Raw genomic sequence first — 27,182 nt, 5'->3', positions numbered from 1 at the left:
CTAGAGTAGCAGATCTCATCTTTTTTATCTTCTTCAGTTTATGTTTTCAGCATTTTGTAATATTCTCTCTCTCTCTCTCTCTCTCTCTCTCTCTCTCTCTCTCTCTCTCTGGCCTTTGGTGGTAATATGAGCCACAGAAATCGACACAGACTCCTGCTGCTGAATGAATATGGACCCAGACATGGCCTTCAACCATAGTATGACCTGGAACTTCACCATGGCCTCAGGTGGTAGAGCAGGCTACTTACACCAGCCTGTTCCCTCCCACTCTGTCCTTTTGAGTTCCACTTCTCTTCATAGTGCTTAAACCATTTTGCTTCTCTTTGTCTACCATATCTCTACCATATATTTGCACATCTTAATGGCTCCTGCCTTGGCTGGGCTATGTTGTGGGTGGTTCCCTGGTTGTCTTCTGCCTTCCTTCGAGTGGGGTTTCCACTTTATTTTTTGAGACAAGGTCTTTCACTGAAACTGGAGGTCACTCACTGAATAAAACAGATGGGCAGCAATCCTCTAGGATTCTCCTCTCTCCATGTACTTGTGTTGTGATTAGAGATAAGCAATGCCATGTCTATCTTTTTAAATGGGTGCTGTGAATTTCAACTCAGGTATTCATGCTCTTAAAGCAAGGACTTTCCTACAAAGTCATCCCCTCAGCCATCTTTTACAATTTTAATTGCCATGACTGAAAGTCAGGTTTATTCTTGACTTTTGAAAAATTTGAAACAATATACTGAATAAGAGCAGTGACCATGGATGCCCTTGTTTCATTCCTAATGTTAAAGGAAATACTCTTTGATGTTCCCCATTCAGCGTGAAGTAGCTGCTGTGACTGTTCTACATTACCTTTATTATCTGGATAATCATTTAATACCTGAATTGTTCATAACTTCCATCAGAAAAAGATGTAGAACTAAGTGGCTTTTATCTCAATATGTTGTCAATATATATTTCAATCATGTAATTTTTATTTTTGATTCCAAATATATATACATATATATGTATATATACATGTATATATGTATATATATACATATATATATATTGCTTATTAATCTATGTATATTAAATCATTGTTTTATCCCTGGAATAAAACCAACTTGATCATGATGTATGCTAGTTTTAAAATTGTTGGATTCAATATGCAATATTTATTTATTGATTTTTATTCATGAATATATATGTATGTGTTCCTTCTATTTCTATTTTATTGAATAGTTTGAGGGATGTGACTATTAGCTCTTAAATATATATGGTCGAATTTAGTTGTCAGTGTACCCAGTCTTGACCCTTTCTTTACTGTGAGACTGCTTTTCCTTCTGAATGAGTTTGGCTTGAATTCTATTTTGTCAGAAATGTGTACAGCTACTGCTGCTTGCTTTAGGATTTTATTTGTTTACACAATTATTTTCCATTCTTTTGCTTTCAAGTTATATATGACTTTGCTGGTGAGGTGAGTTTCCTGCAGACAGAGAATTGATAGATATTATCACTTAGTCTAATCAACCAAATATCTATTGTATCTTTTTATTAGAAAATTGAGACCAGTTACATTCATAGTTATTGAAATGTAGTTAGTAATTTCTGTCACTTGCTTTTCTCATGCTTGCTTTAAGTCAATTATATTTGTTTATATTTTACTAGTTTATCTTAGGGTTTTGATTTTCCCGAGTTGGACATGCAAGGTTCTTTCTTAATTATCAATTTCTTTTTTGTCTACTCTCTACCAAAATTTATTCTTTCTCACACAACCATAATTGTGCATTTTCTGATTCCGCTTCTCCTCAGGATGTCTTCCTTAATGAGGACTTAGTGGCCAGGTATGGTTGACACTTCTACATGTAACATAAAATGAATTATTCATGGAGTAATTCACCCACACATTCTTGAAAATACTTAATAAGTCAATAACACATTCCAATGTTTGAATAATATATAATTTTAAACAATGAAGAGATATAGAATTTATGTTTTGCTTTTAAATTTGTTTAATATGAGATGATTTTCCCTCCAGTGGGTTGATTTGAAATAAAAATAAAATTTAAAGTGATTTGAATACCTTTACATAAAATTGTCCTTTTAAAAAATTTCATCAGATATAATTTGTACAGTTAATATAAATGATCATTTCCAATAGATATTTGAGAATCCTAACATTCACTTGCCAGAGATATGGACATATTAATGACAACAATGTCCTCAGTTAAGTTTATGTTTCTCTAAGGGGTTTGCATATTTATAGGCACATATGTATTGAGAATGGCTGAATGTATGAGAAAAAGGGTCTTAGTTTTCTGTCTTTATATCATGGATATTTCACATAATAGATACAGTATTATTTCATTCTTAGGTATATGCAGAAATTATGAATTGAAGTATGAGTATTTTAATCATACACAACTATTCTTTTTTCTTTTTTGTTTATTTTTTTATATTTTATTTACATTTCAGATGCCATCCCCTTTCCATATTTCCCCTCTCTAGAAAACCCCTATCCCATGCCCTCTTTTCCTTTTTGCTTTTATACATTTTTAAAAAATGTTAACCAAAGGCTATATAAGTTTGGTAATGCTCAGTCAGCAGTGTAACCCAACACCCAACCTAGATATATAAAGTATCTTTGACTGGTGGAGACACGTGAACATCTGCCTCCATGCCCCCCCTTTCTCTCTTTTTCTCTCTCTCATCACCTAGCTTCACCCTTCCTGTTAAAATAAAGCTTTTCTCTAAAAATGCAATTAGAGCATAATTATTCCTAATTGTACCAGTGAGGTACAAGATAGTCCTAATACCCAGTCCATCATTCTGTTGACTAACCAGAACCTCTGTCATCTGTCCTAACTAAAGCACTTAGTTTTGAACCTGGCTTTTTTTCTTGTCTTTAGAATGAATGTCAGCTGAAAACCATCCACTCAGATCTTTTCTCTCAAAGTAAATAGCCAGGATTGGCTATGAGACTATAGGTCTTCAACCCCATTAGAAATCCAGAATGACTGAGTTAACTGAAATTATGGAAGCACTAAGCATAGCTTCTAAGACTTAGCCAATTTATAGAGACCGCTGAACACCTGGAAAGCCCCTATACTACCAAACGTTGGAGCATCAAATCTTCAGCCTTCTGGCCCAGAATCATCTGACAGAACTTAGTGATACAGAATTATTAAGGGCTGATTACTCCGTCTAGGCAGATATAATCAGATATAATTCTGCAAGTGTGTCCTTTTCTGGACAGTAATTTGTCTGTAGATGGAAAGAGGCAATTCTTGCTTAGTGGCTGTCACTACACAAGTGGAGTAACTCCAAGGATGCTCAATTTCTTCTTAGACTCCATGACAGGAAGCTGTCAGGAGCAGACAGGTCTCTAATTAAAATATACATTAATATATAAATATTTGTAACATCAATTCTATGGACTTCTGACGTTTTGAAAACCAACTATCCATGTAAGGTAACCTGGACTGTTGTCTGTTCACTCCTCTCAGCTATTTCTAAGTAAAATATGAAAAACACCCTAACAATAAACTCAAAGCCATGAATTTGCTATAGTCCCTTAACTCATAGGCTAACCATCCCAAATCAGTTAAAAAAGTTAAAGAAGGACTGGGTCTAAGCGTTGTATTTCTAAATGTGTTATACAGGCACAATGCCCATGAGAGTATCCATATTCATCTCACTTTTATATCAATAAGAAGCTCATACCAATGAAAACCTTAAATTTGAAATCAAAGTATTATTTAAGAAATTTATTTAAGAAATTATAACTTCATCTTGAAATTAATTATACAGATTTCTACTAATAAGTTATGGCTATGCAATAAGTCCTAGCTAATCCTCCCTATTCCAACAAAACCACTACTTTTCCCTAGAAAGACAGACCAATATTAACCACCTTAGTCCCCAAGCCCAGGGAATAGGGGCACTGACTCTTCTTTAACTTCTTCAAGCTGATTAAGGGTGTTGAGATATTAGAAGAGGGGTGGGGGGAAGAGTAAATTGATAAGCCTCTGACACTGTGTCTTCACTGCATCCAGATACATACCTATTCTAACTTAAAAAAAATCAAATAACTAGTTATAGGTTTCTTTCTTTTCTTTTTAAGATTATTAATGTATGTGAGTGCTCTATCTGTATGTACACTTGTGTGCCAGAAGAGGACATCAGATCCTTTTAGAGATGGTTGTGAACCACCATGTGGTTGCTGGGAATTGAATTCCGGACCTCTGGAGAAACAGCCAATGCTCTGAACTGCTGAACTATCTAGCTAGCTATAGGTTTCTTAAATCAAAGTTTATAAAATTTAATTGAAGTGCCATTCTATATTGGCATGTGCTATTACACATAATAATAAAGGTATTTAGTCTCACATATTTTGGATTATTTAATGTAAATGTAGCCAATACAGTTAGCAATTCAGTTAAAGACTCATTATCCGAGCTGATAACATAGATTCAAATTAAGCCTCATTATTTTTAGGGACTAATAGAGGGATCTTGATTTGGTTACTTGTCTTGTGTAGCTGGGCTTGCCAGACACTGAACACTAACACTATAGTAATAACAACATGAGTGACAAGGTTGATGGATGAAAATCAACTTTTGCATCAGGGAGTTTCAGAGGGTAATGAGGTTTTAATCACATATAGAATCTGTCAGTTTGGTCAACTTTTCACAAATTCTTTTAATGCATGTCTTGACATAAAATTTCAGTTTTTTTTTTTTAGACATTCTCACTCTGTAGCTCAAGCTGGTCAGAAACAAGGCAAACCCATCACCTTGAGTGCTGGCATTTTAGATGTGAGCCACTATGTCTAGTGATGTGTTCCGCACCTTTTCCAAGTCCCCTTCACCCCCAAAAGAGACACGTGAGGCAGTGTTCGGGTAGTTACTACAACGAGACTTTATTCTTGTATCAGCTGAAGCGGAAGACACCAAGCCCGGGAAAAGCACTGCTATATGTACCCTAGAGTGGCGTGTTCACTTCTGATTGGCTGTTCACTCATCACCCCATATTACGCCCCGGGATGGGCAGTGACTTTGGTACTCTTTTGCCTTTAGCACCTGCGCAGTTAGTTGTTTACTTGTGGGAGCACAGGATGCCCGCGCCATCTTGCAATGGTGAATGCTGTCACACTCACCGCGGCTCCTAACATCTCCCCCTATCAATTTTATTAAGATGGAACAGCCTTTTGCCTATCAAGCGCGGCACCAAGTCAGTGAGGGAAAGCAGAGGCCTGATCCCCTGTGCAAAATGAGATATTGTAATGGGTTTCTCCTCTTGTCGTCGTGCAATGAGTAATACTTCCCATACCCATCTCGATGCCTTTTTGTCGGGGAAAGGGAGCCTCCACTCTGGAGCGCCAGGCGGCCGTCCGTGCGCAGAGAGGAGGTTTTGGCATCAAACCTTTGTGCAATCAGGCATACTTTTGGGAAATCTATCCACACTCGTGGAACATTCCCTGTCGAGTACCCACTCGCAAACACCTCTAAATATTCAGGTACCACAGTTATTCAGGCAAGGGCTGGCTAGACTTAGACCTCTCATCGACCCAGTGCAATGGGCTGAACCCTTGAGGTGCATCGACTGAGGGTCTCAGTCATCAGTTACTTTCTTAGCATAGATAGCCAAATTTCAGGGGAAGATCCTTGCTCCAGACTACGAGTGCTTGGGCGATAGCGACCTTGTCACATTTTTGTTGGGCTCTGAGCTTGCAGACCAACCATAACATGAACACTAATCTACAACATAGGGCTGCACCAAACAGGCCTATCCCCACCCTTTAAGAAAGAAAGAAAAGGCAGAGGTAAGCCAAGAAGTAAAATCGCCAGGGGTAACAGGGTCCACTCGTGTTCCATCAAGGCTCAAGATCCGGATCTGCAATTGCTGCTGCATCTGGTCCAGCTCCCCAGTCCAATTCCTTTGTGAATAAGCAGAAACATTATGGCTTTGAATAAATGTATCATTCATAAATCTCAGAGGTGTAATACATAGATGTGGGGTTGCTGACACGCAGCTCATTTGAACCACATCTGTGAGTTGTTCTACATGGGCTTGGAGCAAATCAACTCTCTGATTGACCAACAAAATGTCTGATGCCAAGTGTGCATCCACTTTCTGTAGAGTGGTCAAAGCCTCAGAAGTCTTTTCTGAAATTTGATTAACAACAGTAGCTGCTGTAACTTGACTAGCCAAGGCTATGCCGGCTGTCACAGCTGCAGCTACAGAGATGGTAATAGTAGTGATAATGGCTGCAGTAATGCCAAAGTCTCTCTTCTGTTGAAGTAAAGTCAAGGTCGCAGATGTCTGAACGGGGATAGGGATCCATAGTGGTACACTGGCTATTAGGGCCTGCTTATAGACAAGAGCAGACCAGCACTGGGACATAAAGCAAGCTACATTGGTACAAGTATTAAAGGAGTTGTTGGATAAGATGAAAAGAAATGGAGGATACACACAAACTGGAGTGAGGCATTACAGTTAAGGGTATAGGAGAAATTCTGTTTAGCAGAAGCAGTGCCTTTTAAGAAGGCAAGGGCAGAGGTTTTGGAAAAGCAGATAGGATAGCCATCTAAATTCACTATATATACTAGGAACCCAATTTAGGAGAGTCCAAATGAGAACTGAGAGAGTCTGTAGATGAATCGCCGTGTCAGTCGCTCTGGCAGCCAAAACGGGTTGTCTTCTTCCTGTGGAAAAACACAAACCGCTCCCCTGGAACTTATTAAAATACGATCTGGGCCTTTCCATTGACCAGTCAAAACATCTTTCCATTTTATCATTTCTTTTGGCCTAGTTGGTTCCAGGCAATGGCGATCAGCCGCTGTATTGCCCTGACTGTCCAAATTCAAAAAATTGAGAGTAAAAAGTGCCAGAGAGACAATAACCCGTGGCACCATGGGCAGAGCTTCCTCAACTTCTCCTTTTTGTTTTATGAAATAAGTTTTAAGGGTACAATTAGCACGCTCAATGATGCCCTGTCCCTGAGGGTTGTAAGGAAGACCCGTCAGGTGTGTCACCTCCATTTGGCAACAAAATTGTCCAAACTTTTGAGAAGTGTAGGCTGGTCCATTGTCAGTTTTAAGGATTTTAGGCTTTCCCCAGGCACTCCAAGCCTCGAGACAATGTTGAATAACATGGGCCGCCTTTTCTCCGGTCAATGGAGAGGCAAACATAACTCCAGAACAGGTATCAATGGAGACATGCAAATATTGTAATTTGCCAAAGGATGGGATGTGAGTAACATCCATTTGCCAGATCTGTAATGGCCTAATTCCCCGAGGGTTAATTCCGGTATGGGGAACAGGTAGGAATTGACAGCAGTTTTGGCATTGAGTCACAATATCTCTAGCCTCCTTTCTAGTGATGTTAAATCGACATCATAGCATCTCAGCTGTCACATGAAACCTTTTATGAAAGACTTTAGCCAAATCCAATTTTGGCGAAAGGGCAATTGTAATCAACTTTGTGGCTCGATCTGCTAGGTCATTTCCACAGGACATAGGTCCCGGTAAGCCTGAGTGAGCCCTAATATGAGTTATAAAGACAGGGAATCTTCACTTAGCCAGGGTAAGCTGAATCTTTTGAAAAACTTCTACAAGTCTGCTAGATGTCTTAATTAACCCAGCAACTTCTAATGCTTTTACTGCATTAACCACATAGAAAGAATCTGAAACAATATTTAAGGGACCTGGAAAGATTTCCAGAACCTCTGACACCACCAGGCATTCCACAATTTGAGGTGAGGTTTCATGGTATTGTTTGGATGTAACCTTATCATTAACCACATAGGCACCCACTCCCATTTTAGACCCCTTCGTATAAACTACCATTCCATCTGGAAGTGGCTCCTGAGACACAATATGTGGAAATATGATAGCTTGAGTTATGACAAATTGTAAGATGGGATGCTTAGGATAATGATTATCTTTTTGACCATTGAAGGAAGTAACCAGCACTGCCCAAACATCAGAGGTCGCCATTAATATTTGGACATGATGGGCAGTATAAGGCACTATGAAAACCTTAGGCTCCCTTCCAAAATGGGTAATGGCTGCTTTTAGTCCACGAAGGGCAAGCTGAGTGACTGAATCTGGATACCTTTCAATAATCTTTGCAGGAGAAGCATTGGGATGAAACCATAACAAAGGCCCTTCTTGCCATAATACAGTGGTGGGTAAACATCTAGTTTTGAAAACACATAAATCAAAGGTTTTGGTTTCATCTATGCGTTTTAGTTGGGCATCTTGTAATGCGTTTTCTACTACTTGTAGAGCACGGCTCGCAGCCGGTGTTAAGGCCCTGGGTGAGGAAATATGAGCATCCCCTTCCAAAATATCAAATAAAGGTTTCAGCTTGGCCGAGGGAATTTTTAAAAATGGTCTTAACCAATTTATATCACCTAATAATTTCTGAAAATCATTCAAAGTATGTAAATGGTCTCTACGAATCTCCAATTTCTGAGGAATTATCTTTTCTGGGTAGATAACCGTCCCTAAAAAGGAGCCAATTTCTGAAAATTGAACTTTCTCAGTAGCAACATGCAGACCGTGGCGGGGGTCTATCGTGTCCCTGACCTTGTAGAAGGACAGCAGCCATCTCTAAATTAGCTGCCGCAAGTCCTGCATTAGTAAGGGGGCCCCCCAATCCTCGACAGACTCTTAACCAGTCTTGTAGCCCCTCGGCCCTCCGATGAGCAATGGCTGCACGGCATTCAGCTGTGGCATTTTCAAAGATCATCCTTTCAATTAATGGCATTGCTTGCTCTGTTTCCCCAAAGATTCTGCCAGCTGCCTCAGAGAAGGACTCACTGGTCCCCTGAGTTATTTTGGACAAATAAAGATTACTGCCTTCCCTCCTAGGGAGAGACTTCCATGCCTTTATTGCAGCTGATGCTATCTGTGCGTAGACCTGCCAGGAATGAGTGGTCTGGTCGTTCGCGTGTACGCCAACTCCAGCCAGCATGTCAAAAGTCCATAATTGTTGTCCCTCAGTGTTTGCATTAATCCTGGTTTGTGCTTGCAGTGCCTCGTGCCACAAGGCCTTCCACTCTAGGTATTGGCCCATATTGTTAAGTACCGTCTTCACCATGTCCTGCCAGTCTCCTGGCATCATAGCAGCTGTACTTAATCTCTCCACTTGGGATACAGTAAAATTAGCCCCAATTCCATATGTGTGTACTGCCTCAGCTAATTCTTTGACCTGCCTATACTCTACTGGGGCATGAACACGGATGCCTTCTGCCCCTTCAGAGACAGGAAATGCCAGCTGTAGCTGTCTCCAATCTCCTGGGCTGAGAAATGAATTAGAGACGCTGCCCGGGGCATAGGCCGGAGGCAAGGGCAGGGCCAGGGGACTCAAGGTCTTTCTTAGTCTTATCTCAGAACGGTTATTTTTTGCATAGGCGGCTGCTTCCTCCTCTAGGCTTTCTTCTTTCGGAGCTGCTAAGGTCTATGGCGGCAAGCTCCTTAATGTGGTATGGGGGGGTCCTTTTGACCTCCACTCTCTCTTCACTAGCCGGTGAAGGGTCCTTAACCTTAATAGGCCCTGCAGTGGCCCCTGTTCCTTTTGAGTACTCTTTTCTTTGACCAGGCTCCTTGGCCTGTCTCTGTTGCCCAGGCTTTTTTGCCTGCTTCTCCTTTCCAGGCTCCTTGGCCTTGTCTTTTTCCCCAGGCTCCTTGGCCTGATGCCGGCTAACACGCTCTGTTTCTGATACCCTGGAGTGGACCTCTCTTGAAACTTCTTGACCTGCACTACTAGCTGTGCTGCGAGCTGGATCCCCACAACACAAATAAGCTAAAAGCAAAAGCAACACAAGCAAGAGGCCAACTAGTGCAGCGGTGACAATGGGTGACAATCCGCTCGAAATGAAGGCTTCCACCCCAAACATATCTCTCAGAGACGTACCTCGATCCTGTAGTCTTTTAACCCGCCCAGAATCTCGGGGGGGGGGGGGGAGGTCTCTGCGGCGCCTTGAAATTCCCGGGTTTCGGCACCAGATTGTTCCACACTCCTTCTGAGTCCCCTTCGCCGGCGAAAGAGACACATGAGGCAGTGTTTGGGTAGTTACTACAATGAGACTTTATTCTTGTATCAGCAGAAGCGGAAGACACCAAGCCCGGGAAAGGCACTGCTATATGTACCCTAGAGTGGCGTGTTCACTTCTGATTGGCTGTTCATTCATCAACCCATATTACGCCCCGGGATGGGTAGTGACTTTGGCGCGCTTTTGCCTTTTGCACCTGCGCAGTTAGTTGTTTACTTGTGGGAGCACAGGATTCCCGCGCCATCTTGCAATGGCAAATGCTGTCATGCTCGCCGTGGCTCCTAACAGTGATGGAAATTGAGAAAAAGGTTATGTGGACAGAATTCAGTTTCCCTTGGTTTACATATTTCTCTGGATTCTTTTCTTCCTTAAAGCAAAGAACTTGGAAGAAGAAGTTCCTTATTCTTGGAGAATTCAGTTTTATTTTTAGAAAAATGCAGGATGCTGTAGATTAAACCAGGTAGGTAAGACATATGAAGTTGTTGGAACAGTGCTTGTAAGCTGGCAAGCACTTAGCAAAAGTCATCTCTGGTTTAATCTGGGAAACTATAATTGGCAAAATTAGTGAAGTAAGAAGTACATGATGGAAAAAGATAGATCCCAGGTAGGTTTTAATAACCACAAATATTTAAAGAGCAAGATAGATAAGTATATTCTTCATTGAGCTAACTTTGAAGAACAGAATTGGCAATGATATTCAACATGATGAACCTTGGAGATACCACTAAAGAGACTCAGAGAATGGGTGAAAATCTACAGGATTGTATGGGGTTGGGTACCTAGTTTTACATGGACTTGTGCTCGCCAAATCTCTGGAAGCAGCACTTTGACCCTGTGTGATACATGCAGGCCTCTCTCTGGGTTTGCTTGCAGAGTGGGCTGAGAATTGGGGTAAAATGAAATCTAGCTGTGGGAGCCTGAAAGGAAAGGAAGTAAGGCAGCACAGAGGAATGGGACTGACGTAGCATTCAGTTCCTTTCCATGAATCCTAACCCTTTTAACCACCCACAGTAGGAAGAAGGCAGTAAAGGCTGAAGCAGTTAACTGGAACTGTGCTGGGATAGAGCTGTGTGTTAAATGATGCATACAATTGTGGGATGACTAAGCAGAGCAAAGAGGGAAGAAAAAAGGCATCCAAGGTCCTGAAACTGGGGTGAGGGTAATGTATATCATGAATCAGCAGTAGTCTGTTTAATAGAAAATTTTAGTATCAAGCGTCATAAGTTGGGTTCAGGATTAGGAAAGTTTTATCAATCAAGCACAGGAGAAAGAATATAATGGGTAAGGTAGAAGATACCTTTAGTGGTTCTGAGAATTCTCTTGTCTCTCTGTCTCTCTGTCTCTCTCTCTCTTTCTCACACACACACACACAGACACACACATCTATAAGAGATGATATAGTGTTCAAAGAAAATTAGTTTGGAAGAGAGCGAGTGAATTAAAGAATATTTGTAACACATGCATGTTTAGAAGTGATCTGGTGTGTGCACACATGTATTTGCATATATACAGAGGCTGGAGGACTGCCCTGGGTGTATTTTCGGGAACTTCATTTAAGCCCGTCATTATCCTAGATCTCAACAATTAAGTGAGTAGTCCAGGACCCTATGGATCATCTTGCCTCTAATTTTCTGGTGTTGGAACTACAAGTCCATGCCACCACAGTCAAAACTGTTATGGGAAATTTATGATTGAACCAATGTAAGTAACTCCATGTTTACAAAACAACCCCTAGCTTGAAAAAGATTATCTTGTAAAATACCTGCCATGCACCAACATAACATCTATGGCATCTTTTAACCTATGATAGCAATCTTACTCTAAGTAAGGTGCTAGAATGACTTTTTTTTTTCTTTTTTCTTTTCTTTTCTTTTTTTTTTTTTTTTTTTTTTTTTTTTGAGATGGGGCTTAGAAGGGTGAAAGAGTGAAGCAACATGAGCTGGCCTAATAGTATAGGCCTGTAATTCCAGTTTCTCTGGGGGCTGAGGCAAAAGAGTAATAGGAAGGAGATTCCCAAATTTACAGCCAGCCTAAGCTACATAGAGAAGCTAAGGCAAGTGATATTCTAGTTTTTAAAAAAATGAATAGTGTCTTCCAGGAGCTTCAGGAGACCCAGGTTACAGTGAAGACATGGCCAAGTACAAGAACCACACCACAAACAACCAGTCCTGCAAAGGACACAGAAATGGCATAAAGAAATCACGGTTACAAAGATAAGGAATTTCTTAAGGAGACTGACAGTCCCTGAGGACATGTATTTTGCCAAGAAGCACAGCAAGAAAAGTCTGAAGAAGATGCAGACTAACAATGTAAAGGCAGTGAGTGCACAGACAGGGACCATGAAGGCCCTTCTGAAGCCTAAGGCTATCAAGCCCAAGATGCCAAAGGACCCTAGCTGCAAACTCAGCCATCTGGCTTTCATTGCTCATCCTAAGCTTGGGAAGCTGATTTAAAGTTACATGACAAAGGTTGTAGTCTCTGCCAACCAAATCCCAAGGTTCAAACCAAGGCAGAGGACACAGCTTTAGCTAAGTCCCAGGCTTCAGCTCCAGCTCAGGCTCCCTAAGGTGCTCATACCCCTGTGAAGGCCCCATAGAAAAGGTTCCTGCCAGTGTGAAGACAGACAGACTGCAGTGACACACCTACCCATACACTATTTGCAGATAGCCATTGACTATTTTCTCACAGTATTTTTAGTTTTGGTGAAAAATCAGAAAAACAGTCAAATAACTTAAATAAGAGCATCAAAATTGCTGAAAGTTGCCAGATAGTGGTGGTACTCAGGAGGCATAGGCAGGTGGAACTTTGTGAGTTCCAGGCCAGTCTGGTTTGTGAAGAGAGATCCAGACTGCCATTGTTACACAGAGAAACTTTGTCTTGAAAAACAAAAGGATTCCTGTCTAAAATGACTTCTTTGCTCTAGCCTAATATTTAGATGTCTACTTGAAATTACTTCTTTGTTCTAACCTAATGTCAGATTCCTGCCTGGAGCCCATTTCCTTGTCCTTGGCCCATGTCATATTCTCACCAAGCAGCACCAAAGGCTCTCCACCTCTACCCCTTTTTTATTTCATTAACAAGACCCAGCCTGTCTTACGTCATTCTGACAAGAATGCCTTCCTTACCCGTCATAGAATATGCATTATCCAAAGCAATGCATTTCTGCTTTAGGTTGGTAAGGCTCTGTGCAGAATCTTACCCGTCCGTGGCTTGCCAGCCTGTTAATTTAATAACTCTGTCTGGGGGTCCATTTTTAGGTTCAAGCCATGTACTTTCACTGCCAACATGTTGATATTGTTAAAGAAAAGCTTTAACATGATGGTCAGGAATAAAAGTATTCCTAGGACAAAAAGGGCAAGCTATGCATGCCATTCTTAAAGCTTAGCCAAAATAGAAATAATGACCTCAGGCCATGGGTACTTTTATCAGCAGTATCTACTGCATCAATGTTCAGCAGAGCAGCCTTCTTGAAATTCACAACCTCATGATGTAAAGTTAAAACATACAGAGGGGTGTTAGAATTATGTCAAATATACTGCAAGTGTTTTTAAATTTTTTCCTAATTATAATGACTACCACTGTATATTTTAGAACTAACATGAATCCAATAGTATTTGGCATGACACTTGAGATGGCCCCTTACTCATAAATTCTGAACCTCCTTCCAATAATTTGAATAGGATAAAGAGCATCAATCTATTCTTCCAAATGCCTATCTAAATCCTTTTGTATATTCAACACATTAGTAACATTTTTTGCTAAATGATTAATAAAAGCAGCTGTCTTAACTTCTTGTGTCAAAGCAATTGCAGAAGCAGTGGTGCTAGCAATTAATGTAATTAAATCTGTAAGATCAGAAATAATCAAGCCCACTACCCTCTTGCTTCTGCTTAAAGCCTGACTCATTTCTTCCAGTACTTGCAAGCTATTTTTAGAATATCAAGGTTCTGTGATACTCAGGACAATAAAACAAAAGTTGGTTGATAGACCTCCATAACTGACATGCCAGATTTCAAAACACTAACACAATTAGAAGGTGTACAATCAATGCAATGTACATTAAATAAAGTATCCAGTAATAAACAAACAAAACAAAAAGAAAAACAAACAAACAAACAAAAAACAGATAATGGAACTGGTTATTGCAGTTGAACATTTGAGAATTTTTGGCAGCAATTTAACATTACCCATATTACTGGGATTCCTTACAATGGTCAAGGACAAGAGACTGTGGAAGGGATCCATGGAACTTTAAAACAGTATCTTCATAAAATAAAAAGGGGGAGATATATCCCCATACACCACAAATTTATTTAACTCATGTTCTTTTTATTTCAAATTTTTTTTGTTTTAAATTTGGATGCCAAGAAACTCTCTGCTGAGTGTCTATGGCAGTCTGCAACTAGGCATACTTATGCATAGGTGAAAGGGAAAGATCCACTTACTGGCATAAGGCATGATCCTGATCAGGTATTAAATATGGGGAAAATGCCATGTTTGTGTTTTTTCAGTAGGGTGCTGATGGAGCATGGGGGCTGCCAGAGTGATGGGTGAGACATGCTAGAACAAAGAATGATACTGACCTGTGAGTTTGCTGAGTGCCCTGACAATGGTGACTGGGAAGCTGTATTGGACATATGTTCCCAACCCACCATTGCTTACCTATACTCCTGATAGGACAAGCTGCCTTGTCTCAAGTTTTTAGACCTTGTGGAACAGAGAATCAAAAAGAGACGTTACAATGACTCTTCTATTGTTCTTAATTGTGACCAGTTATTCGGACTCAATCATGGAATGGTCTAGAAATCAATCCAATATTGGAAATAACAGTCTTCATTTGGAAGTCCAGTTTTGGACATTCAGAATCATATTTGGAAGTTAGCTTCAGTTCTCTATGATGGTATGTCAGCAAAAGATAAAGTTGGGGAAGGATCTGGATTTCAAACAGGTGTTAGCACATGTGTTAAGCCTCTTTTAATTGTCAAGTTAAAAATTCTTTTCCACATGAAAAAGAGGGCTGATGATAATCTAGGTCATTGGTAACATGCTTAAACAACATAGTAGCTACACCACACGTTCTGCTTTTAGTGCAAACAAATAAATTAAAAATGTGGAATGACTTGTCCAAGCTGTTCACTGAGTACAGTAAGCAGCTCTCTCAATGACAGGTGTGTCCCTTCTTTTCTCCTGAACTGTTGATGCCCTCCCTGTTGCTGACTCCACACCTCTTTCATTCCAGACATTCTTAAGCCCCTTCTATTCATTACATTTTCTTCTTCTGCCTTTATTATATTTGCATTTCTGGTACTTTTCTTTAGTACAAATCATCACAAGGCACTACTCCTCAAGTGGGGTGAATATTATCTCTTTTGGGAAGCAAGCAAAGAATACTATGGAACTGTTTGCTTGTTTTTTAAAGTTATAACTTCACCACTTACTAATGCTCTATAATTTTGACTCAGAACATAACAGTTTTATGCATTTTAGTTTCTTCATCTATAAGAAGCAGGAAAGCAAGACATCATGTATCAGACTGTGGATAGGAATAATATCCAATATAACACATTCTGGTTTATATAGAGGAGTCAAACATTTAGTTCTTTCTTATTCATTTTCCCATTCTTGAGAACTGAATTGTTATATTTCAGATGAGATGTTAAGCATCTCACAAGAGAATAAAAGTATATGAAGAAAAATAAAGAGAAAAAGTGATTAATAAAGCTCAAGTAAATAAGGAGAAAAAGTTGACTGGTGATTTTTCTGCAAATCACAGCTAATGTCACTTTGTTCCAGAAGTTATATATCATGAGTCATTAGATCAGTTCATAACCTGTACATTTATTAAACTTGAAATGGGCAAGTAGATTGCACTCAAAACTCAATAGACTGAGTAAAATCACTTTAAAGGAACATTTTCTATTTGTTATTGGTCCACTTGGACCTTCAGGATAAAAGATACTACTTATCAAATCATTTATACCATGAAGAGATGGATAGACAGTATAATAGAAGACAGAATGAAGATAGAAATTTATTTCAGTAAGTTCAAATAATGGACCAAAACCTAACAAGACGAAATGTAACGGAAATCAGAGTCAAGACCTGGAGTAAAGTTCATGCTACTAAATCTATATATAAGTAACAGATATTCATAAGACATAATTCATATGAAATATATGATTTATATCTCAGTTTAGTTGGTTGGAATTAAGTGAACTTACATTCTAAAACAATTTTGAAAAATAATTACATCATGATATAGGGACTTGAAAAGAAATTGGGTACAGTGGGAGAGAATGTACACAGGGTCTGTAGCGTCTTTCTGTTTGCATTTGTATAATACTACCTTGCTGGATTTGACCACAGTCACACATGCTTCTCTTCATGGTTATGAATGATGAATAGTTTTGTAGCATATGTCTTCTCTACACACACACACACACACACACACATACACACAAACACGTACACAAAGTAACTTCTAACTTTTCCAACATTCATGAGATAAATATTGTAATTTGATAGGGTTCATTGATTTTTTTTTAATAGTATAGAATAGAGTTTATTGAGGGCATGGGGAGGGGAGCCAGGAAGGTAGTAGAGGGAGAGAGAGAGAGAAAGAGAGAGAGAGAGAGAGAGAGAGAGAGAGAGAGAGAGGAGTACAGAAGTAGAGGCCTGCCATGACCACGTGGAGAGAGAGGAAGAGGGGCGAGGGGACAGAGAGGCAAGAGAGTAAGAGAGAGTAAGAGAGTAAGAGATTAAGAGCAGGTTCATTGATTTTTTTTTTTTACTTCCTCCCTTTGGCTGTATTCTGAGGTCCTAGTATCCTGGGGTGTAGAAAGCATCATTTTACAATAAAATACCTTTCTTTCTATTCTCATAAAATGGTTTTTAAAATTTTAAAACCATGTGCTTGGTAAAGACTATGCTGCTACATAAGTAATTTGTTGTTTCATGTGTCAGTGTGTGTAGAGGGAGTGAGATAACTTGGCAGCAAGGAGCTTTAGATGTCCAACCAGTGTAATGGGTTCTTACATTCTCTTGAAGTGGATGGTGATGGTAGTGGTGGTGTGTAAGTGACTGCTCTTCTTGGTCATTACAAGTTATCTTCAGCTGTTGTCTTTAGTCCACTAGTGACAAAAGCAGAACTTTCTTGAGAATATTAGGCTATACTTTCATAACCATTGGTTGTCTGTAAGAAATTCTAAAATAACAGGAAAAATAAATGAAAACTGATAATAGGCTTGTTATATTTGTAAAATGCTTTAAAAATTAAGTTCATCATTACTAAGGCATTGATTATTTACTTCTAAGCGAATAACAACAGAATCATCATGATGGTATCATGGTAATGGGTTGATGACCAAGTGGTGTGCAGAATACCTAAGTGCGCTAATGATGTGATTGTTTCATTGCTTGTTTTGTTTGTTTGTTTGAGATGGAGATCTCACTATATAGCCCTGGCAAGTTTGGAATTCATTACATAGAGCTGCTGTTTTCAAACTTGTGGGGTATTCTCCTGCCTCACCTCCCTGGCACTAGGATTACAAGTGTGCACCACTATTCTCCGCATAGCGATTATATTGATGCATGAGGAGACAGTGTATGAAGTAACTTTCAGTGTAAATCTACCACACTATGCTCCTATTATTTTCTCTAAGTTTCATCTTCTAAGTAGAACTTTTGGTGAGGCAGCATAAGTCTGCCAAAGCTTAAAGCTCTGAGGACAAGAATTTTCCCGCTCTTATGAAGTAAACAGACTTCCAGTCACCAAAATGTTAGTAATTGAAGTAGATGGCCATCCAATGACTTCCTAACAACAGTGCAACTTCATGTTTCAGGAGCTGACTTTGAATCTAGAATCAGGCATCTTCACTCTATTATCTTATTTATTTATTTATTTATTTATTTATTTATAGGTTTTTTTTTTTTTTGAGACAGGGTTTCTCTGTGTAGCCCTGGCTGTCCTAAAAACCACTCTGTAGACCAGGCTGGTCTCAAACTCAGAAATCTGCCTGCCTCTGCTTCCCAGGTGCTGGGATTAAAGGCATGCGCCACCACTGCCTGGCTAATGACATTCCCTTTTAAAAACTTTGTTCTTCATTTATTTTTGGTCTCTCTTGCTCTCCAGTTCTCAGGTGTCTGTCTTCAATGGTATGAATAATTTAAGTGGGCAAGCAGAGTGGCTGGCACCATACCCTGTAGATGTAGTTCTCAACCAGACTGTTTCTTAACTTGCAAAGTTGCAGCATCATTTTCAACAATTATTTCCCGATTCTACCTTCTCCCTTACTGGGAGATTGCTGAACAAAGAAAAAGAAACATTAGAAATGGGAAGTGATTCCAAAGCTGTTTTCATTGGTTGATTCATGAACACAGGCATGCACAGGGTTGGCTATCATAACCTGTTAATTAGACACACTCATCAGCTGCAAGCATTTTATTATTTTAGTTACCTCAACTCATAATTATCTGCAAGCAAAAACTGTTGAGTTAACTAATGCTCAGAAGTCATTTTTAATGTTAAGTGTTTGGAAATGGAGGAAGAGGCTGTGGTTCTCTCTTGAATTAGAACAATGATCACTGAATTGAAAAATTACTCACAAGAATCATGCTTTCTTAGCATCATGCTACTTAGATATCACTTTTCTCAGCTTCAAATTTTTACTTAAAATTCATCAGGTGAGTATAATGGAGTGGTCTTGGTTTAAGTTGTTTTCTTTTATACTAAAAAAAAAAATCCATTTAGAATAGAAGGAAGGTCTACCTTCTTTTTAAATATAATATGAAAAGAAGCCAAAAAGTCTGCACAAGACAGCTGGAAATTGGCTAATTTGGGGATAAAAGAGATTATCACGTTTATTATATTTATTATGGAGTCTGGCATTTGCTTACCTCACATTTATGCAGCATTATTTATACAGTTTTTATATGTTTCCAAGAAAACTGAGTAGTATTCGACACTTTATAGATACCCAATAGGTTATGTTGAGTTTTGAATAAATCAACCCAGCACTGTGATCGTTGAATTACAAATTCCCCAGGAAATGTTTGCCATTTTCATAAATTTCAGGTTGATATTCTTCCACAAGGGAAGCTGAAAGCAGACACAGTAGATTTTTAAAATGAAAGCACAATATTCAAGGCATCACAGTAATTAGATTCATTAATTGTAATTAGAGAGTTAGGAGATGATCTTCATGGATTCATCTGCCACAGTTCGGGGAATTGCCACTCTCCATGTCTCTAGAGTAAGGTTTTGTATAGATAAATGTTAATGTAATACTGTAGAATTTATACTGTTAGAGATAAAAATATGAGAATTATAGCCTTTGGTTTTGTTAAATAATCTTCTTGGATTTTGCTTTATATAAATAACCCTAAAAGGATATTATATACTATGGTATTCAGCATTTTAGACGTAATGCCCACATGTTTATATATTGTTTGAGTGTAATGTTGAAATAAATAGGTGGTATGTCATGTCTATACTAGGGTAATTATTGTCCAGAAAAGATAGAATATTGTTTTCTGTGACATGGAATTTGAAATCCATTAAGCAATAAATTGTGATTTATGTCCAAACCTAGCTTGAGGTTCTGCACTATTTAAGCTGAGTAGATATGATAGTTTAGCTGTCCAAGTATGCTCTTGGCAATGAGCCCTGACCAATCTCTGGAAATTTGCATGACTCAGGGACAGAAATATACAGAACTGTAGGAAGCTGAGAATTGTATTCATAAGCATACGTGGACGCATAATCTTGTTTGTAGAAACAATTGTAAGCAACAATTAAGTAAATTTGTATGAGGGGCTGACTGCTGCCCATTTTTTTTCTAATATCAAAACCTAATTTTAAATATTTAAGGAGACAAACTATTTCAAATAAAAAGTAAAAGATGTTGACAATATTATTTTAAAAGTGTGTGTGTGTGTGTGTGTGTGTGTGTGTGTGTGCATGCGCGCTCACACGTACTAAAATAAATTGAGGCTGCTCTACAGTATTTTAATTTCCTTCTAGTTTATTTACTAATCAGCTTCAGAGGTCACTGTGAGAAACGTTTTAGGTAGTACTTACTTTTGGTCAGCGCAGTCATGATTTGTGAGTGGAAATAAGAGTCAAATGTTATTTTGGGGATTGTATTCCTTGTTTTCAATAACCTCTGTCCTCTACCATTCCCAGGAGCTTTGCATTTAGAATAGATTGGAGCACAGTTAATTTAAAAACAGCCGTAGCAGTACAACAGAAATGACACAGCAAGCCTTCCAGGACACACTCAGGAAGTAAAAGAAAAAGAACAGGGGTAAGCAGCAATTTAATTGCTTTCTCTTGTGTGTTTACTTGGTGTGGGGCAAGGGCAGAGGAAAGAGGGCAATTACATTAACTGGGCTAGAAATTTTGCCACATAATCACTGAGAGTAAAAATCCTTGCAAATATTTTGCAAATGATTTAGTGTTGGCTAAATCCAATGCATGTTTTTACCATGAATTTTCTATTTAAAAAGTATTTTTTAAAAAAAAAAATAAATCCGGCTTTAAGAAAGAAAATGCAATCCATATGTTACTGATTCATTCACACTTATCATATTTTGTGTGAGTAAGTTGGTGTTCAAAAACTTTTGGGGGTTTTCCACCAGGAAGTTACATTTTATAGCACCAAAAAGGACGTTAGACCTGGAAAGTTTTTGAATTTGATTTAAATACAGACTCCAAGGAATCTGAGTGGGTTCTAAATTTGGCAATGTGCCCTCACCCTAGTTAACATATTGATGGAGTTATATATATTCTTATACACATGGGTTAAAAGTACAGCTGTTAATTCTGTTTTGATTTTGATGCTAGATATATTCCTTTTGACTTCCTGGTCTGTTTGTCACGAGGAAACAATCGACCACTTGTTTTATTATTCAAAAAAATTGTATATATTGACCTATATTCTTAAATATACAATAATTGTTATCAAATATGTAACAAAGCTAGTGTGTGGAAAATGCATAATTTTCCCTATGGGCTATTTGCTAATATGGAACACAGGCCTCTAAAATGTGATGAAAGGAAGGACTGTGGAACAATGGGTCATGATGGCTAATTTTATAGGGAACACATGCATACAGTCTAATTTAAAACACATGGTGTGGCAGTTACAGGCAAAGGCTCAGAGAATTAGACAGGAATTCTGCTTCATAAAAAAGCAAACAGTTCCTTCTTTCTCCTGCCTTTTTCTTCGAGGAACAAGACCTCATTCACTAATGCTTTAACAATTGCAAGGCCCACCCACAGGTCTCACGACTTCAACAGGTATGGATGGCCTGCTGCGCTCGATGACTCAAAGATGTGATATGGAATTAGAGGTACAGCTCCCAGGATACATTTGCGCCTTTTATAAGCCATCTTTATTAGGTGCTGTTTGGAAGAACAGTGTTTTATGCTATTGATTACTCTTAAACAGGCGGCTATTGTTTTTATCTGTAGAGGAACGGAGAGCAGAGCATTCTGCTCATTTCTCATTTTGAAGCAGAGACTGAGTTGAAGGTGGTTAAGCTGTTAAGTCCTCTATTCTGAAGATCTTTGAGATTGGCAACACAGTAAACATCAAAGCAATTAGTGCTATAATAATCTTGCGTGGAAAAAAAATAGACAAAACTCTTTCTGGAATTTATGTGCCAAGTTGACTGGGACACGGAGTGCCCAGATATTTGGCCAAACATTACTTTTGGAGTGTGTCTATGATTGTTTCTATGTGATGTGGGAATAGGCAAACTATTTATAAATAAAATCAATTACATCTACCACTGCTCCAGTGTGAATGGTCCTTGTCCTGTGCATTGGGGCCTGGTTAGAAGAAAGTGCCGGCAAGCAAGGATCCGCTCACAAAGAGAGGGGTTTTTATTTTTGCTTTGAGGTCAGTTGCTTGATCCTCACTAAGACTTCATGAAATACAATTTTAGTTGATGGATTCATTAAAATCCATAGTCTGTTCCTTAATCCTCTGGGCTCATCAAAATGACTCTCTGAGCATACAGTAAGTATATTAACCTTTCTGGAACAAACTCACATTAATTAATTTAGTAGAAGAGATTTCCGGAGAAGCTTCTTTTATTTGGAGATGGGCAGGGCATATTGAGATTGAACCCCTGGTCTCACACATGCTAAACAGGCGTTCTACTCCTGACCCGTAGCCCTTGCCTGTAGATTCTTAAACAACCTCTTAAAATAAGCTTAGTTTCCTTTAAAAGACTTGCAGCAGAATAGTCATTCAATATTTGACAGAAGTAAAAAGATAGTTTCTTAATGCATTAGGAATATAGGCCTTCCTGGGCAGATAACAGAGTCAAGTACTTTCTGCACTCAGGTCTGATGCTTTTGGGTCTGATGCCCTCATCTTTGCTCATTTCATTGGAGACACACTCAGAATTTTTTTCAGTGAACTACCCACATATCATCTCATAGTCCAAGATAGGTCTGCATGTCTATGTTGTCCTGGTTTTATCTTCTAGAGGGCACATTGCTTCTATGTCCCTGGCATATGCTGCTCTCTGTCTTCAGCCTGATAAGGAGGTGTCAGTTGTTTTGCTCCTGAACGGAAATGGTGAGTATCAGTCATTCACCAGCAATCTAATTGCAGCGTCCCCAAGCTCCTTCCTACTCACAGAAGGATGTCATAATGCAGTTTTGAGTGTTATATCTGGGTAACCTTGACTTTTCTAACTTAAAAACTAAGTAAATCATTTGCAAACTAGGAACTATTAATAGGAACAAATTGCTTTCAACAGACTGACAGACGATTGAATCTTGACCTTTGTATCTAGTGGAGAAGATAGATAAGTGGTTATTTTGAACCCTTAAAATGCTCATATCTAGGAAGATGATAGTGTCCACAGCACATGAACAAGTTGGAATTTGACTTACGTGACAGAGGAAGCAAATTTGAAACAATTGAGATTTCTCCCTGTAATTTTGTAGAAGTTTCTATTTTAATTTTATTTATTTATTTATTTATTTATTTATTTATTTAAGCTAGAGTGTCCATACGAAGAGTATGGCCTTAACCTCAGGGAGTGGTGGAACTAAAGACATACATCACGACACCCAGTCCTTTTTGTACAATTTTAAAGAAAAAAAGGAATTGATTCAACTCTTTACTCCTGGAGCACGTTTCCGGGGCCCAGAGAAAAGTGATTATTTCAAAGGTTCTTAAGTGTACGTTCCAAAAAGAAAAGAAAAAAAGTGATAAAAGTCAGAACGAGCAAAGGAAATAAAACCTATAGCTCTCAGTAGGTTTGGCCTCAAGAAGATTAACTATAACCCACAGCTTTTATAGTTTCTGTCAGGGAAAATGTTGGGCAATGGTGACTTAACTTTGGAGCAGTATCTGGGCCTTTTCGTTCTCTTCATATATTTGTGGGTCAGAAGAGAAGTCATTTGGGACTGTATTTCCTGTCTCATCTTTTTCTTCTTCCTGTCTTGGACCTATGGGAAATCAGCTTTAAAAATCACTTGAGAGAAACAGGCATTAATTTATCCATTTCCAAGTAGGCCCTTCTTCCAACATATAAGTCATAAAGGGCCTTAGCGTAACAGGGAAATATCACTGAATAAAACATTCCAAATTCATTTTAATTAAATAAGGGTTACTAATACTTATACATTTCTGATTTACTTATGGCTGTTTCCTTAGACAGCATATGTTTCTTCTCCAGTACCTACTTCATTGATAATTCCTTGGAGACGGAATATAAGTGAATTAATTTTCCAGACCTAATCACCCTAGGTAGCCACATCTGCACCTGGTACAGCTTTAGATATGATATTTTATCCTGAATCGTATTAAGCCAAGAATGCAAACATTAAAGTGTCTTCTCATCTCAATCACAAGTGGGTATTTTTGCCTGTTAACTTATTTGGATGCTTAGACTTTTCCTTTTCAAAGCTAATTCCTCTACTAACAGTGTGTGGAACACTGAACTTGAGGAATGACATTCTCTCATGGGTCTTCCCAATAGTTCTGGGGCAAAAATCTGACTTCATAGTATTCTCCGGGAAGGATACTATAGAATAGGAGGGAAAGGCTTCATTACAGAAGCACAGACTTTTCGTCATTGAAAAGCTAGCACTTGGTAGCTGAAAAGGCTATGTGATTGGACAGTTTGTCTCCTTTATTATATTCCCTGTTTTCTTTTTCTAAAAAGAGCTAAATAATTTCTTAGAGAAAAGTCATGGAAACATTCATAGAAAAACTCACGGAAGAGATGTGCAAGAGCAGGGCGGATTTACCTACCATGGTGAGAAAACATGCCTGCTCTATATTTATGCTCTTCCATATTCTAAGTATCAAGGTGACCAAGGTGAACAAGAGACATCAATTCTTTAAGAAGTAGAGGGGAAGGGAAGAATAGTGTGGCTAAGACTTGTCTTTCAGCCAGTTACAGTTTTAGATGGCACCTTAATTTTTCATTTTAAGTCATAGAAATGCCTGACCTTAGACTTGGGAGCAACCACACACATTCTTTATCCAGCCCTTGTAACATGTTGCACTGAGAGTTCCCAGACTTCACCATGACCATGAGGCTTATGGCATTCCTAATGAACATGTGCAGATTTAGAGGCAGCGTATGTGAAGACAAAAGGAAAACCACACCAGCCTTTTCCTACCAACACTGGTTCTAATGATGCAGACATTTCACCAGGAAGTAGAAACAAGTCCTTCCTGGGGTTCTCAAGCCAGCCTCATGCATAAACCAAATGCAATATGGCTGCCTAGAAATTCCTTTTATTCAGCAGTTGTTTCCATTATACTACTACTGAGCATTTTCCTCTTTGCTCTGTAACTTCTATTTCATAAACGAATTGATCTCACACCCCTATTGTGACACACCTATCATCTGATGCTCTGTTTTCTCAGGACAAGGTAACCCTGTTAGTCACTGTACAAATTGCTGTGACAAAACACCTGGCCACAGCAAATTAAGAAAGAAAGTTTTAATTGGGGCTCAAACCTTTTTTGAGTTTGAGAGTTCTGTCCAGAACAGAAAGCAACTCATAGCAACAAGCGTATGAGGCAGCTGGGCACACTGGATCAGCAGTCGGAAGTAGAGAGATGCTGGCACTCAGATCCCTCTCTTATTATTCATTCTAGATTATGAGATGATGAGATGGTACCACCAAGATGTGGGCATTTCCATCTCAATTCATTCTGATCTATGAATAACTCACAGACATGGCTAGAGATGTAGCACCAAGATTCCACCAAGTTGACAATCTGGATTGACCAACCCAGCCATTATTACTATTCTAAGTTTAAGTATCTTGAGCAAAAGTAGCCCTTTCTTCTATGATATTAGAGCCCTGTACCCACCAGGGATGAGGTGATTATGACAAAGCATGGAGCTGATCTAAAGTTATGGGCTTGGCAGTATTAGGGCATGTGATAGACAAGAAAACACGAGCTTCTGGCTAATGCAGAAGCATCCTTGTTGGGAGATATCTTGGCAGCATTCAGACTGTAATCAAACCATCATTGGCTCTTCTGAGCTTCTCTTTCTTTTGAAACTAGATATTCAAAATTTTTAATGCATTTAAGATCATTGTGTCTACTGAAAACATATAAACACTGTAAAATACATTAATGTTGCAGGTTAGATAGTCAAGAGAGCCTGTACATTTGAGGCCTTCATTCTACCCTTTCTGTATGAATTATTAATATGTTCATGTATCTGTGCATGAAACCCTCTTCTTTGGAGAATTCTGGAGTCTGCCTGTGTCAGCTTCAACTTCATTCTTCATGCATTGAATGGCCTTCTAACTTCTGTGGTGGCTTTACTCACACATTTTCACTCAGCATGCCATTCCCTCTTGTCTGTAGCTAGGAATGACAAATATTTTCTGGAAATGGCTATACATTAAATAATTTTGACTAAGGCACAGAAACTGTTGATTGCAGCTGAATTCTAACACACACACACACACACACACACACACACACACACACACACACACACACAGAGTAGATTTTTCTGTTGATCATATGATTTGCTGTTCTTTAATTTGAAGACCGACAGCAAGGTTCTTAGTAAGGGATATAACACCTTACCTGTTTTGCCTTTTGCTTCTGCCTGCAGGTTTAGTTCTGTGTACCAGTCCTTTCTCTCTGAGTTAAGCAGCCATGACTATAGATCATGATAATAACGGGCACATTTCAAATATGCTAGATATAGGTCTAAAAGAGTTAACTATATTGAATTGTGGCCATTAAAAACAGTTAGGCAGTAGGTACCTTCATTTTATAGAGGAGCAGACTGACTCTTAGGATAGTATGTTCATTTGTGTTGGATCACATAGACCAGAAGTAGAAAAGCTAGAATATATATTCACGTATTCAGCTTTTGATATTCAAGCTCACAAACACTATATTGTTTAGCATCTTTGACTTTTTCTCCAAATGAGTGTGATGCAGGAAATCCACCATGCTCCCATACATATAATGCCCCCTTTATTCAGTAATTCTATATCAGCCTGATAAAGTGGACTCGCTATTTCTTCTTTCCTTGCTTCTTGTATATGCTTTGTTTTTGTATACACTAACAACTGAACTCATAGAATTTATTTGCCAATTTTCTACTTTTGAAATAATGTGTTTTCTTTTTTTAAAAAGAAATCAGGTTGTTTGCAGAAACTCTGAAAATGCAGGTATTTAACAATTGTACTGGAAGGTTTTTTTTTTTTTTTTCCTAGAGTTTTCACTGGTTTTGATTTTTCTATCAGTTCCTTGTATGCTGGGATAAAGTTACAGTTTTGGTTTTGTTTGTCTTAGAAACATCTCTTTATAAAATTTTGCTTTTTTGAAAAACTCTTCATTTTTGAGAATTTCATACATGACTATTGTGTTTACATAATTTCATTCCCTCTTTCCTTCAACTCCTGTAGTGTTCTCCCTCCCCAAGTTCCTCTCAAATTCATGGCCTCTTTCTTTTTAATTATTGTCACACACACACATGAGAGAGAGAGAGAGAGAGAGAGAGAGAGAGAGAGAGAGAGAGAGAGAGAGAGAGAGAGAGAGAGAGAGAGAGAGAGAGAGAGAGAGAGAGAGAAACTGTAAGTTGATGAATCCATTTTGTGTTGCCTATATATGTATAGATGTATGTA

This window comes from Arvicanthis niloticus, chromosome 28 (assembly GCF_011762505.2).
Source record: "Arvicanthis niloticus isolate mArvNil1 chromosome 28, mArvNil1.pat.X, whole genome shotgun sequence".
Classification (NCBI taxonomy): Eukaryota; Metazoa; Chordata; class Mammalia; order Rodentia; family Muridae; genus Arvicanthis; species Arvicanthis niloticus.
Note: the sequence above shows the minus strand (reverse complement) of the source record.